The 14,211-nt window shown below is 31.7% G+C and overlaps 1 long non-coding RNA gene across 1 annotated transcript; it reads left to right on the forward strand.

The window, feature by feature from the left end:
* The first annotated feature begins 3,914 nt into the window (after positions 1 to 3,914).
* LOC106468963 lies at positions 3,915 to 13,035 on the forward strand. The gene is made up of 3 exons (XR_001291410.2): positions 3,915 to 4,008; positions 4,886 to 4,921; positions 11,865 to 13,035. It is a non-coding gene; the product is annotated as an uncharacterized LOC106468963 (long non-coding RNA).
* The last annotated feature ends 1,176 nt before the right edge of the window (positions 13,036 to 14,211 follow it).

Genomic DNA, 14,211 nt, shown 5'->3' on the forward strand with positions numbered 1-14,211 from the left:
CTGAATTTTAAAAGAGATGCGCTCCCTTTTGCCATAGAAACAGCTGTAGTATTAAAACACAGAAGCATGGTTTTTTAAATATTTTACTACAATTTACTTGTTTGAGGCTAACGCCCCTGGTGCTGTTACCTCATAAATGGGTCAAGCTTGCTGTAGGTCACATTAATAACATTCCATATTATTCATACAAAGCGTTATTAAAGTCATGGCTGATGGAAAGTGGGGGGGGGGAGAGGCTAAAACGTAACATAGTTTTTGATAATAGCGTATGCACATTAACTGGAAATGGGGGGCATGTACATTTTCTGCCCTATATGTTAGGTGCCTACGATTACAGTCTTATATTAGCAAAGGGAAAAAATTCATAAAATCTTAGGTCTACCCTCATCATATAGTTGATATGATAATAAAAGCGATCAAAGTGCTGCGTAAAAGTAAATTGTATTTACTTTTATTACGCCACTACAATCCAAAACAGAGGCTAGGATTTTATGTTAATATTCGTTTTTAAGTTAAAACTGTTGACGAACATATCCAGATAGTGTTATATTCCAGTAACACAAAATGGTGTTACAGGCACAGTAACGCCACCACACGCTTCTTTGTAACACCTTTTTTAAGGGGATTCTTTTGGCACCAAGTCATTAAGTTACAAGTAGTCGTCAATTTATTAAGAATTCCTAACGATGTAGAAATATACTTTTTCAATTCACTAGTTCAAAATTTTAACAGAACACCTTCCAAAGCTTAAAATGATAAAACCTTGACACTTATTCTGTTGTTATGTAAACTTTAAAGTTGTTAACACTTTATATCAAAACTTAAAACGTGTTATTGGAAAAACGAATACAATAAAAACAAACTTAATGAAGAACACCTACTTAAAAACTAGCGTAGAGTGTAACAAAAATACGTTATTTTTATATTTATTGTAATATTATATTCGCTAGTGAATACATCAACAATACACTTACTTCTGTGTAGTAAATTGTTAGGCGTGACCTTCCTGAAATGTCACTGTGCATTGACCCATATGTGTATGTAAAATGATTCATTAATGTTTTTCACTTAATTAAATCGACTAGTATGAATTTCAAATGATTAAAGCAACGTAATTAAGTATGAGTTTCTAATTATCGAAATAAAGTAGTTTGTGTTATTCGTTGAATTTCGCGCAAAGTTACTTAAGAGCTATCTGCCCCTAATTTATAAGAAATATACAATAAAGATGGCAGCTAGTCAACACCGCCAACTCTTGGGCTACTATTTTACGAACGAATAATTGGATTGACTGTCATATTATAACGTCCTTATGGCTGAAAGGCGCAAGCATGTTCAGTGGTTGGATTCAAACCCACGACTTATAGATTGAGAGTCAAGTGCCCTAACCATCAGGCCATGCCAGGTGGAATTGAAAAGATTAATACGGATTGAAGCAACGTAATTTAGTAGTCCAGTATGGATCTTTAATGATTGAAACAAAGTAGATCAGTACGAATTTTTAAGGATTGAAACAACGTAATTAAGTAGACCATACTGAACAGTAAGGATTTCTAAAGGGCAAAGCAAGAATGAACATTTTCTATTATGTATATAATCAATTTATGAACAATTTAAATCGAAACTGTATAATTATGGTGTAGCAAAAGTTGATAGAAATGTTTCCTAATAAATGTTTTCCTGATAAATTTTCCCGAAGTCAGATCGAAATCGTGATAAATATCATTAATCTTCGTATAATTTATTGGTTTCATTAAGAAAATTTCTCAATATTCTTTACGTACAGCTGAGAGGCATCACTTTCACAACTTTATTAGTCAGTTTCCTACCTGTTGTTATCTGTATGATACATGTAAATGTACTATAATGTAATAAGATCATGAATTAGTTTACTATACAATTATATCAAAGTGAGAGGTACACACCTAGCACCTCCTAAATCATTAATTGATATCGTATATTAGTCATATTTAATTGAAATTAATCCTTTTCAATTGGAATGATTTGTTAAAATCTCTAATGGTTAGCTTGTAAAATATACCAGCGTGTTCGCTAGCGTTAGAAAGCTTGATAACAATACTTTCTAAGTGACTATGTTTAAACTATGCTTTAATGTTCTATGTTAAACGTAAAAATTGCATACCAAATTTAGTTGAAAGAATATTAAAAAAAAGAAAGACAATGTGTTTTTTAAGACAGTTCCGCTAATTATTGTAGAAAGTTATAATTTTAGAAACAAAAATAATACTTTTATATTTACAAAAGTAATAATACTTGGTGTTACTTCATCTCTAAATGAAATATTCACTGGTGAATTAAAACTTACATGTTGTTTAGCGAGTAAACCGAATCTTATAACTCTATCTGCTTACAAACGGTGTCTACGAAATCAACATGATGTTTCATTGAATCTATATCTGTATTCATTAGACTTAGATGTTTCTGAACAAAAGGCGTGACGAATTACACCTATGTTCTTTTGTAATTATGAAATTATTTCACGAGAGAAACATACGCTTTAAACAACTAAGCATCAGACCTTTGACGTCAAAAGTTATATATAATTCTTAAATCTATGTGTTTGTAATTATTTCTGGAAAATATATTTCATTTGTTTATTTTCATTATTTTCTTTCCTTGATGTAAACGCGATTAAAAAATTATTTTATATGGAATACATGTACTTGAAAAAACGTTGTAAATTACCCACAAGATATTTCCCTATATAATAAGTGAGTAACTATGAGCTTTTTCTTAATCTTGATTTTATTTTATGCTCGTGGGCTGACCCAACGTACAAGTGGCACAATAAGGAATCATCACACACACCCATTAAAAACAAACAAATGAAAAATCATGGCCCATATTGCTTGTATATATATATATACTGGTATATGGGCAAAGGAGATGATGTTATAACTAATGACACATAATAATACAAACACTTATAATGATCAATCTGGCCACAAGAGCTGCACCTCAAAGTAAAATAAAATAACTCAAAAACTAAAATAATAATAATAAAGCTCGATTCAAACAAACCCATTATAGCTCAGTTGTTCTTCCACTAATATCATGACACAATAACCCAGAATTCAGAGCCAAAGAAGTCAAATGAGAATTTTATTCTTCAAACAGTTTCGTTTCAGTTTGCTTACTGATTATAAGCATTTTTTTTTATATTAAAAGTTACAGCTTTTTAAAAACAAATACAACTTTTGAATCATTGGGGTGATCATTTTCAAGTACACAAGTTTTCAAAACATTACATACAATAGGTTATGAAAAGAGCTCTGATGAGAAAATTGTATTTGTATCTTCAACAAAGTACGGTTTTATATGTAATCACAGTGTTTATTTCTTTATTCTTTAAAACATTTCAGTGGCTATTTATGATTGTAAAGTTTAGTTTGAATTTTGCGAAAAGCTACACGAGGGCTATCTGCAACAGCCGTCTCTAATTTAGCAATGATAGACTAGATGGAAGACAGCTACTCATCGTCACTCAATCCCAGTTTTTGGGGTTACTCTTTAGCAACCGAAGGGTGGGGTTGACTGTTATAACGCCCCCACGGCTGAAAGGGCGAGCATGTTTGGCGGGACGGGAGTTCGAACCTGTGACTCGCAAGTTGAGCGCTTTATCCACCTGGACATGCCAGGCCTATGATACAGAAGGCCAATTGCATTTAAGCCATTAATTATTAGTAATTAAACCTACACTGTCTTATCTAATTAGATTACTTATTGAATGACAGATATTTCATTAAATAGACAATTAATTAAACTCCGAGTTTCATAATTTCGTAGAAACAAAATAGTAAATTGACTGTGTGCGTTATTTTCAAGCCCAGGTCACATATCAAAGACGTCATTATATGGAACGCCTCCTAGTAGTGCTTTCGTACTTGGTGTGAGGGATAGCAGTGTTTTTGATCTGCTGTTTCGTTTATACTGCAGAAGCAGTAAATACCGTACGTAAATCCGGAAAGCTTGCATCAACAAAATACGGTAAGGAATAAAATGCAAATCATATTATTATTTTACAGTTTATATTAATGTTTTTATGTTTGTCGAAATCTGTTTGTATTAAAAATTGGTTTGGTAATATTAATATCTAAACGTAAAAATTATAAGTTAGGCCTATGTTGCTTGATCATTCTAAATTAATCATATATACTAGACTAACAAAGTAATATAGTTAATATAGCATCTAGGCCCAGAACCTAACTTTTCGTAAGTTACAGGTTTTCATGATGAACCTTAATTACTGTTAATGTTATGGGTATTTTCAAATGAAAAGAAATTATTCACATAAACTGATATCGGCGACAGCGGTACAGCAGAAGAAGGTTGATTGTACATCAGAACCCGTAATTTCAAATAATTAATAAATTGAATTATTGAACATAAAAAAAATTGAAATTGACTAGGTTGTATTGCTAACCCTAATTTCGAAATTAGTCAATCTACTTAGTGTAACTATTAGTACAGTAATGGCACTGTGCTAGTTCGACTACACCGTGAATCATAATGTTAGTTCGCTAAAATTCGGGATTAGCAAATGAGTTGACTTGGCGGATATTGAGTACATCGAAGATTTATATGACTGCATTATACTTACAGAATTTTTTTTTCTTTCTATTTTTCAAGCAAGCACAATTATTTGAATTATATAGAAATTCGTTAAGTGTTCATGGTATTATATACTAATATTAATAAGTTTATGTTGAATATTTAAAAAATAATTTAATGTTTTTTTTTCTGTGTTTAAGAAATATATATGTAACTTAATTTAGGTTGCCTATCTTTAACAGTTTCATAAATAGACTAGTGTTAATCATTTTTGATCAGTTCAAGAAAATGAATGTTTTATTTTCAATGACAGTTGTACAGTATCCAAGGCAAGGCAGGCAAAGCTCAAGTAAGTAAAGTTATTTGTTCTACATATTTTTCTATTCAGTTTTAATAAACATCCTTTAAGTTATTTTACTATAAAGAGTAAGTAAGTGTTTGGCATTGCTCTGATTTTACTTAGTCAATTTTGGTTATTGTTAATATATTAGCAATTATTATCTATATATATCTGTTTTTTGGTGAAAGCTTGTAAACAGTAGATTGAAGTGCAGTTAAATATATGTGCATGTATAATTATTTTTTAGACATTAAAAATAAATGATTAGGTTTTAAACATGAACTTTCAGTCACAGATAAAATACTTTTAGGGCAAACCCAGGAATTAGGTGCAAAGGTTCTACTCTTCAAAAAGAGCTCATCCAACTAGAGTAAAAAAAAAAGATTGGTCCCAAACTATTTCACTTTCTTGTCAGTATCAACCAGAAATGTAGAAATCATTAGTTTCAACCAAAGTGTGTTTAATATTAGAAGCATTACAGTTACTTAGATATCTGATTAAGGTTTGATTTGAGGACCTAACCAGTTGAAAGTTTTTTAACTGCTGTTTATACCATTTTTTCTTGTTGTATAATATCCCTAGTTTTTTATATGTATGTATCACTGCATGTGTCATGCATCAAAACTCAGTTACAGTCACAATTTGCTTGCTTGGCCATACTATATGAAGCAAATAGTGTATATAAAAATTTAGAATTTTTGATGCTTTATAGCAGCTAAAGAAATACGTAAACATTGCATACATGAGGATTGAAAATTCTAAATATTTAGCAGAGGAGGTAATCTTAATATGTCAGCTTGTTTGAATTACTTAATAAGTTAATGTAATTTGTTCTGAAATAGTAGAGTGTTTGCTAATCAGTTCATTTTTTAGAGCAGTTAAAACACAACACTTAAATAATTCTGAGATCATTGTCAGCTTCACAGTGTGACATCAACAGTTCTTAAACTTTATAGACGAGTCAAATCAGTTACAAATTGATTTAAGTATATTGAGTAACTAATTAGAAAAATTTATAAAAAGAATCAACATTGTCAGTTGTTAGTCATTCTAACACAACAGCTACAACATGTGATATGTTAATTCAAGAGTTAGTCTGACATTTAGACAGTGATATATGTATGTATCTCACATTCTTAACAAGTTGTTTTAAATATGGTCTGTGAGAGTGTTGGTGATCATGTGAAAGTGTGTAACATGGTATATTTTTTAAGGTAGATGTGTAAAAATCTTAAACATGCTATACATAAGATATTTGAACTGAAATTCATGGTGAAACTTTTTAATACTTCTAGCTAAGAAATGATCTATAAAAAGAGTATGATATCTTTGTTTATTTCACCTGTCCTATTTATATGTTCTCAGATGAAGGGTGTAAAAATATAGGTAGTATTATTCTATATATCTGCCAATAATGTGAGTGTATACATTATATTCTCATGGAGATAAATTCATTAAACAGTAAGGTAGGTACATGAATGGTAATTGATAGACCATGTTTATATTGTAGTTAAATACATTACTTCTTTTAAGACAGCAGAATGTTAATATAGTCATAATTAATCTGTCTCTACAAGTCATGAGTTTAAAGTTAACTAATTTGAAAAGATTACCTGTTCTAATAGCCATTATACATATTTCCAAGTTTTTCACATATGTAAATATATATTTTTTTATATTGAATGTTTCTCTATGTTTGTGTTCATAATTAACTATTTGATCTAAGAAACAGTAAATGTATGTAACTGCATACATTTTTTTTTCACTATAATGGTTAGATAATCATTTAGACAAATTTTAATTGGTAGGTTTGAGTTTATTTAGTGTTTTAATACCAAAATAAGTGATTTAGGCTATGAAAATAAGAGATAGATACTATAGTTATGATATTTTGTTTTCCCACAGGGGGCAAATTATTGAATAGGATACTATTTTATAATTTTTCTTTCTGTCCTGATTCCTTTTCCTTTATGCATTCAGTTTTAGGGGGATGGAGGGGTTATCTCAGAGATATGTTGAATACTGTATGTAGTTTTGGTCTCCCTATCTACTAAAAGTACTGAAATATTGGAAAGGGTTGAGAAAAGGGCTACTAGGATGATTTTGGAGGTGAAAGGTTATCTTAAAGGGATGGTTTAAGATCTCTTACTTTTTTTCTTCTTTAGAAAAGAAGGATAAGAGATAATCTTACTGAAGTTTACAGGATTATCTCGGAGGATTGATAGATTAAAGGCCTCTGATTTCTTTGTGGTATATTCTGAAGATAATAGAATAAGAGGTCCCATGTTTAAGATTGTTTTTAACACAGTGACTAACTTATGGAATGAGTTTTAGTTGGTATTAATAGAGGTCAGCACCTTGCAGGAGTTTAAGAAGGGAGTCAGTTAGTTCATGTAAAGTAAAAGGTGGATTTAAAACTTATTTTCCCTGTGGGTGGGTGTTCAAGAATGTTCTTGAAGGAACAAATGGTCCCTTGTTGTTTGTATGTTATGTTTTAAAAGGTCATACCTAAGTGTTTTTTTTTTGTCTGCAGTACCAACTTTCCTCACATAAGAATATGCATACCCTTTCAAAGTGTTCAATATTTCAAGTGAATTCTTTTACATTTCTTTATATTTAATCATATATATTTTTTTTAAGTTCTTGCCCACTTGCTGAAATTATCCAGGGCTGTGTGATCTATGAAAATTGATGGATTAACAAGTACACAATTCAGAGTAGAGATTTTCACTCGAGGAGTAAGATTAATAGGCAGTAGCATCAGCAACTTTCTAATCTTCAGGCACCTGTACATTGTCTGTTGACCAACCAAAAATGAGGGAGAACTCGGCTAACTTATCTGACCTTTGACCTTCTTAAAATTGTGGTAAAAACATCTGTTCCTGGAGCTATATCTATTTTAAATTTTTCAGTCATTTTATGTAACATTAGTGGATTAATAGCCAGATGATTCAGGTCAATTCCAATATTTCCCATATAATGCTCAGGGTCAGGAATATTGTTAACATCTTCTCATGTCCCTAATATTTATCTTTCTAATCTTATTATTAGCTTTCTCTCCCTCCAGCACTTGCACACACATTTTATGAAAACCCTTAACCTATAAGGATAAGTTAGAAATACCATAAAATTCAGTATATTTCACTTTTGTTTTTATAATTTTTTAATGAGTGCACAAGGTTCCTATTCAGCCCATATATTTCACTTTTGTTTTTATAATTTTTTAATGAGAGCACAAGGTTCCTATTCAGCCCATATATTTCACTTTTGTTTTTATAATTTTAATGAGGCACAAGGTTCCTATTCAGCCCATATATTTCACTTTTGTTTTATAATTTTTTAATGAGAGCACAAGGTTCCTATTCAGCCCATATATTTCACTTTTGTTTTTATAATTTTTTAATGAGTGCACAAGGTTCCTATTCAGCCCAGTTTATAGTTTCAATAAAAAGCTGTAATTACTTTACTGCATAACAGAAAGTTGTTTTTAAACAACTTCGTTGTATTGAAGGTATTAAAGTTTAGTGAGATTTCTAATGAATGAAAGACTGCTACATGATTCACCCTTTTGTCATAAGACTTTTTTTTTTAACCACATCACCAGATTGCTTACTCCTATAAGTCTTCCATCCAATCTGTCAATCTAACTTTTAAACTTTAGGTATTTATCTCCTGTTTTTTTATACATAGTAACCAATTAGGATTGATCTATCATGTTGTTCTCTTCTTTTATAGCAATGTATCTATACTGAATTAACAGCAATTTATTTTTTAAGAAAAATCACGTATCTGTTCCACATCACTATTTAACTTACTATCCCAACTCACTAATGATAAGTCTTGTCTAATGGCTACCTAATTAATTGGATTTCTAAAAATTAAGAAATTTCCTTTTTCTTTATATTTGCATGTAGCAAAATATTAACCTAATTATATAATGGTCACTACCGTAAATGTCCCCCCCCCCCCCCACTTCAACTTTTGTAACCGTATCTTCATTAGTGGTTAGTGAATTCTCTCTAGTTGTTTGTCTGACCATCTCGGATCAGGTATAGAAAACTATTGTTAATCACTTCAAGAAACCTCTCCTCCTAACTCTTTGACTCCACACAGTCCCAATCAGTGGTCATAAAATTAAATTCTCCCATGATTATTGTACCATTATTCCATTTAGTAACAGCCCTGATATTACAAAATTTCTTAGACATCATACGTCTGATAAGGTGGCTGACAAGTGTCTTGCATCTCGTAACATAATTCAGCTTTTGGTTCATCCCACAGTGCCAGTTCTGCTTTAAAAAATAAACTAGTGGGCACTTGCATCCTGACATCTGACTTCAGTTGAGCAAGCCAGACTTCTCACCTGTTAAGTCTGAAAACCAGCTGCTAGATAGTTTAGTTGGTCTTTAATTCCTGTACTGAGGTCTGACAATTAATTTTCATGCCAAAATTATTGCAGACCACCACCAGAGTTTTTCTTCATGCTCTCCAGGAATAGTTTGTCATCTATCAAGTCCCAGTGTGTACACTTTCACTCTTCTCCACCAATGTAGTAGTTGGTACCCCCCCATTGTGCATTTGGGCCTAACCAAGACCCATTGATTTGGCTAATGTTCAAGACAGGGTAGATGGGTGATCTAAAAACTTTGGCTATCGTTTAATTCTGAAAAATAAGAACTTAAGAATGAATATATTATTGTGTCATTGATTGATTCTTGTGTCCTGTGGTTAATGGTTGATGTGTTAGGCTGTGGATCTGTGTCGCAGTGACTTGCATCCCATTACACTTTTCACACTTCGGTGTCTTCAGTGCATTATGTAAGTGCCGACCAAATGCCAGTATACACTTTACAGCGAGTGGTGTTGGCTAGATGCCTAGTTTATTACTTCAAGCAGCTAGTGCAGATAACACTCATTTAGATTTTAAAAGATTTAGACTTGTTTTTACTGAAATATACAAGAACTAGAAGTGACTTGTTTTCGGGTGTTTAAAATTGTTAGGGATTTAGATAAACTGCTCACTAGAGGTAAGTTTCACAAATAGAATGGTGAATTTGAAAATAAAAGCCAACAATAAATGCTATAAAATAATAAGTGCTATATATGATAGTCTGAACCTAAATTTGTCAGTATTGCTGCTATTTTAAATGTTTGTAGTATTTTGCTTTAGGTATAATTTTTTTTTATCATGGTGTAATTCTTTGCTTAGGCTATTCTCTATGCTTGATATTTTTTTATTTACCTTATCTTATGTAAGACACTATACTAAATTTGTGTCAAAGTGTGTGTTACTTTTCTTTGTGTGTTTCTAGGTTATTTAATACTTTATGTACTACAACATCTTTTGGTTTCTTTGGGTGTTGGCTCCTGTTTTTAATTACTTCACTGACTAATGCATGTAATGTAGGGTTTTTTACACTGTGGTATACTTTACAGCAGCCTATGGAAAATTATAAGATATAATTCAGGTTAGCTTAGTTTACAAGCAAATAATTTATTTATATTGAAAAAGTATACATCTGGATAGCATAAAATTGAAGTACAATTTAACCACTAATTATTAGTATTTAAACATGAAGTAATACATTGACATCATAAAACTTTAATAATGTTAGAGGTATTAAAATTTTGCTTAAAATATTATCATACTTTTACATCAATATCTTTACTGAAACAAACAGATATTTAGAGATGATTTTACATATAACATCCATACTTCCATAGGTCCAAACTGTGTGTTGAGTTTTGCGTGACTTCTGTTCGCATAACCACATTAATTAGGAAACAATATCCACAACTGCTTGCTCAGGGCCTGGTGATATGGAACAGTTCATCTCGTAAATCATAGCCATTCAGTCAGGGGGCAACGTTTAGTAAAATTTGACATATCATATGGCTTGAATTGTAATTATTCTTAGAATATACAGTATTGTTTTTACAATCTGCAAATATGTATTTTTTTCAAAATACAGGTCAGTTGGTTATATATGAAAGTAAAAACAAGAAGCCATAACACAAGTACAAAGTTCTTTTAGAAACGTAATACTCTTTACTCTTCATGTGACTATTAAAATGTTAAAACTGTATTTCAGTGGTGCTTGGCAGAGCATACTGGGCTGTGGACCCAAGGAACCATGGTTTACATCCAGTTACTGCAAAAAATAAATAAAACAAATCACTGTCCACACTTTGGTGTCATGAATACATTATAAGAGTGATGTTGAAATCCCACTATTTGATTAAATTTTTACCCAAGAGTTGAGGGTAACTTGTGCAAGTAGTTGATCACTCAACTTCAGTGACAGACTGATAGAATTTTTCAATAAAGGTACAAATTATTAAGGAGAATGTGTTATGCTTAATTACAATTACTAAACCATTTCTTTTAACATGTTAAACTTAATTTTATAAATAAGTGCTATCTTCACTTATCTTAGCAGTTTGACAAAGTACATTACTCCACTTTTCAATGTTACTCTTATTGCAGTTAATGACCAAGAGAGCTATTCCAAGATGTGAACAGAGGTGTACTAGTTTTTTGGTTATAGAGATGGGAGCCTTTTACACTTGTTAGTTTACATTACAATAAGCTTAAAATTTCCTAGAAAAATTAGAAATATGTGCCGACAGCTTCACAGATATTTGTTTTTAAACTCTTCGACAATTTACCCGAGATAACTTGGGTACCACCTATGTGTCAAAAAATATTTGCTTGAGTTAATTCAGGAAAACCATTTCTGATTATATTTTTTTATTGTTTGCTCATATTTATCATATATTATTATTATTATCAGTGCTCACTGTGCTAATTTTGCTGATCTCTGCCAGATTTATTCTGAATTATGTATCCAGTACTCTATTCAGTAGAATACCTTGTTTTCTGGTAGGAAAGTCATATTTTCTGTTTGTGACTTGCAAATCAGCTTTTGCTTTATTTGTGTTTCATTTTTAGTTGCTGAAATGGATGTTGAAAGTGACGTTCATTGGGATGAAATTGAAAGCAGCTTTTTTGGAAGTGTATTTCAGAACAGAGTAGTTTAGACAGTGACAATGCTGATGCTACTTTATTACGATCTCGAGTATGGTGCACAATAGACACTACCAGGCAACTTCCCCTTTCTCCACCTAGGTTCCAACTTCATTGTGCTTCTTCACTCTATATCAGTACTGATCGTAATGGTGACAATATACAGTTTTTGGGTATTTTTTGGATGATGTAATATTAGATATGTTAACAAAAACAAACTGCTATGCAGCTCAGTGTCTTCAAGCATGCAAGTTTCATGAATCTCATTACAGTAAGTGGCATCCCACAACAAATGACAAGATATACACACTTCTTGTCATCATAATTTTACATAGTATTGTGTGTTAACCTGAACAGCTACTTTTTTCTTCCAAGAAAATCTCTTATTACCACATTTTTTTTCCCTCCAAAATTGACTTATGAAAGGTTTTTAATTTTGAAACAGTACCTTCACTTCTCTGACACTGATACTAATAACCCAGAAAATCACCCAAGTCCAAAGCTGAATAAGAAAAGGATATTTTTTTTTTAGTATCTAAATGATAAATTCAAGATGGTTTATACAACAAACAGAGATATTACTATCAATTAGTCTTATAGTATTCAAAGGACGACCTGGTTTGGTCCAGTACATTCCTCGAAAAAGGGCCAGATATGGTATCAAGATGTTTATGCTTTGTGAATCAAAATGGGATACATCTGGTCAAGTCTTATGTACACAGGAAAAGGGATAGTTGTTGATGAAGATTACAAAATTCTTTTTACAGATTGTGATTGTCATTATTGAAACCTTTAGTAGACAAGGGCTATGCATAACAATGGGCAATTTTTACACTTGCCCAACAACTAGCAGACATACTTATTTTTCACACCACTGACATATATGTGATAGTAAAACTTATAAGAATAGAAGTGCCTCCAGACTTGAAGAAGAAAAAAATTCAAGAAAGGAGAAATCATTACATATCAGCATGGAAAGGTTACTGGAATGTGCTGGAAGGACAAAAATGATGTAACTGTGCTATCAACTGTTCGTAATGATTGATGTTGAAAAAAGAATAATTATTAATTATAACGACACCATGGGTAGGTGTTGATCAACAATTACCACACCACACTATCCCATTCCAAGAATATAAAGATACCATGGGTAGTTGTTGACCAACAATTACCACGCCACGCTGTCCCATTCCAAGAATATAAAGATACCATGGTGTTGTTGACCAACAATTACCACACCACACTGTCCCATTCCAAGAATATAAAGATACCATGGGTAGTTGTTGACCAACAATTACCACGCCACACTGTCCCATTCCAAGAATATAAAGATACCATGGATAGTTGTTGACCAACAATTACCACACCACACTATCCCATTCCAAGAATATAAAGATACCATGGGTAGTTGTTGACCAACAATTACCACACCACACTATCCCATTCCAAGAATATAAAGATACCATGGGTAGTTGTTGACCAACAATTACCACACCACACTATTTGATTCCAAGAAAACTGTGAAATAAGTATAAGAAACAAACCTTCCATTTTTTAAAACGGGAGTCATGTACAATATAAGACAAGTAATACTGAGACATTTTTTAGAGACATACTTGATTTTCTTTTCCTACTAAAAGAGTTAGGAATTGAATTTTTCAAATTGATTTTAGTAAATAAAGTTCAACATGTACATTAATTTTTTGTCACCTGTGGTGTTCTATAGTTTAAAATGTCGTACGATTTTAAGTTTGTTGCATCAGCTTGATATATTAACAAGAATGCATAATGTTTTCTTTAATTATAATTCCCTTAATTATAATAATTTATCATCTCCAACCGTACCTTTACGCCAAGTATGGTATAAAAGGTTAATAGTTTGGAACTATTAGTATACTAACAAGTTATGTATAGATGCAAAAAGTGCTGATAAAGAACATTTTGGTAGTTTAAGCTTGCTGATTATTCCATGTGTGGAACAAATACCTCATTATAATACAGTAAGTATTTCCAGTATAGGTGAGGTAACCCAAGTCAGTGGGGCATATTTTTAATATTCTATAATAGTATTAAAAAAGTCAGTACACATTGTGCATCAATGGGTTAACTTGTATTTTTAATTATTTATTCTGAAGCATGAAATAGTGTCAGTGTGGCATATTCACTGGTTGACCAACTTTGGTCAAAATAACAAGTAGGATATGATGAGGCATAAGAACCACAAGGTGTTGGAAAGTTTTCTGATGCCCCCCCCCCCCCCCCCCCCCCCCCC

Source organism: Limulus polyphemus, unplaced genomic scaffold (genome assembly GCF_000517525.1).
Source record: "Limulus polyphemus unplaced genomic scaffold, Limulus_polyphemus-2.1.2 Scaffold3237, whole genome shotgun sequence".
Classification (NCBI taxonomy): Eukaryota; Metazoa; Arthropoda; class Merostomata; order Xiphosura; family Limulidae; genus Limulus; species Limulus polyphemus.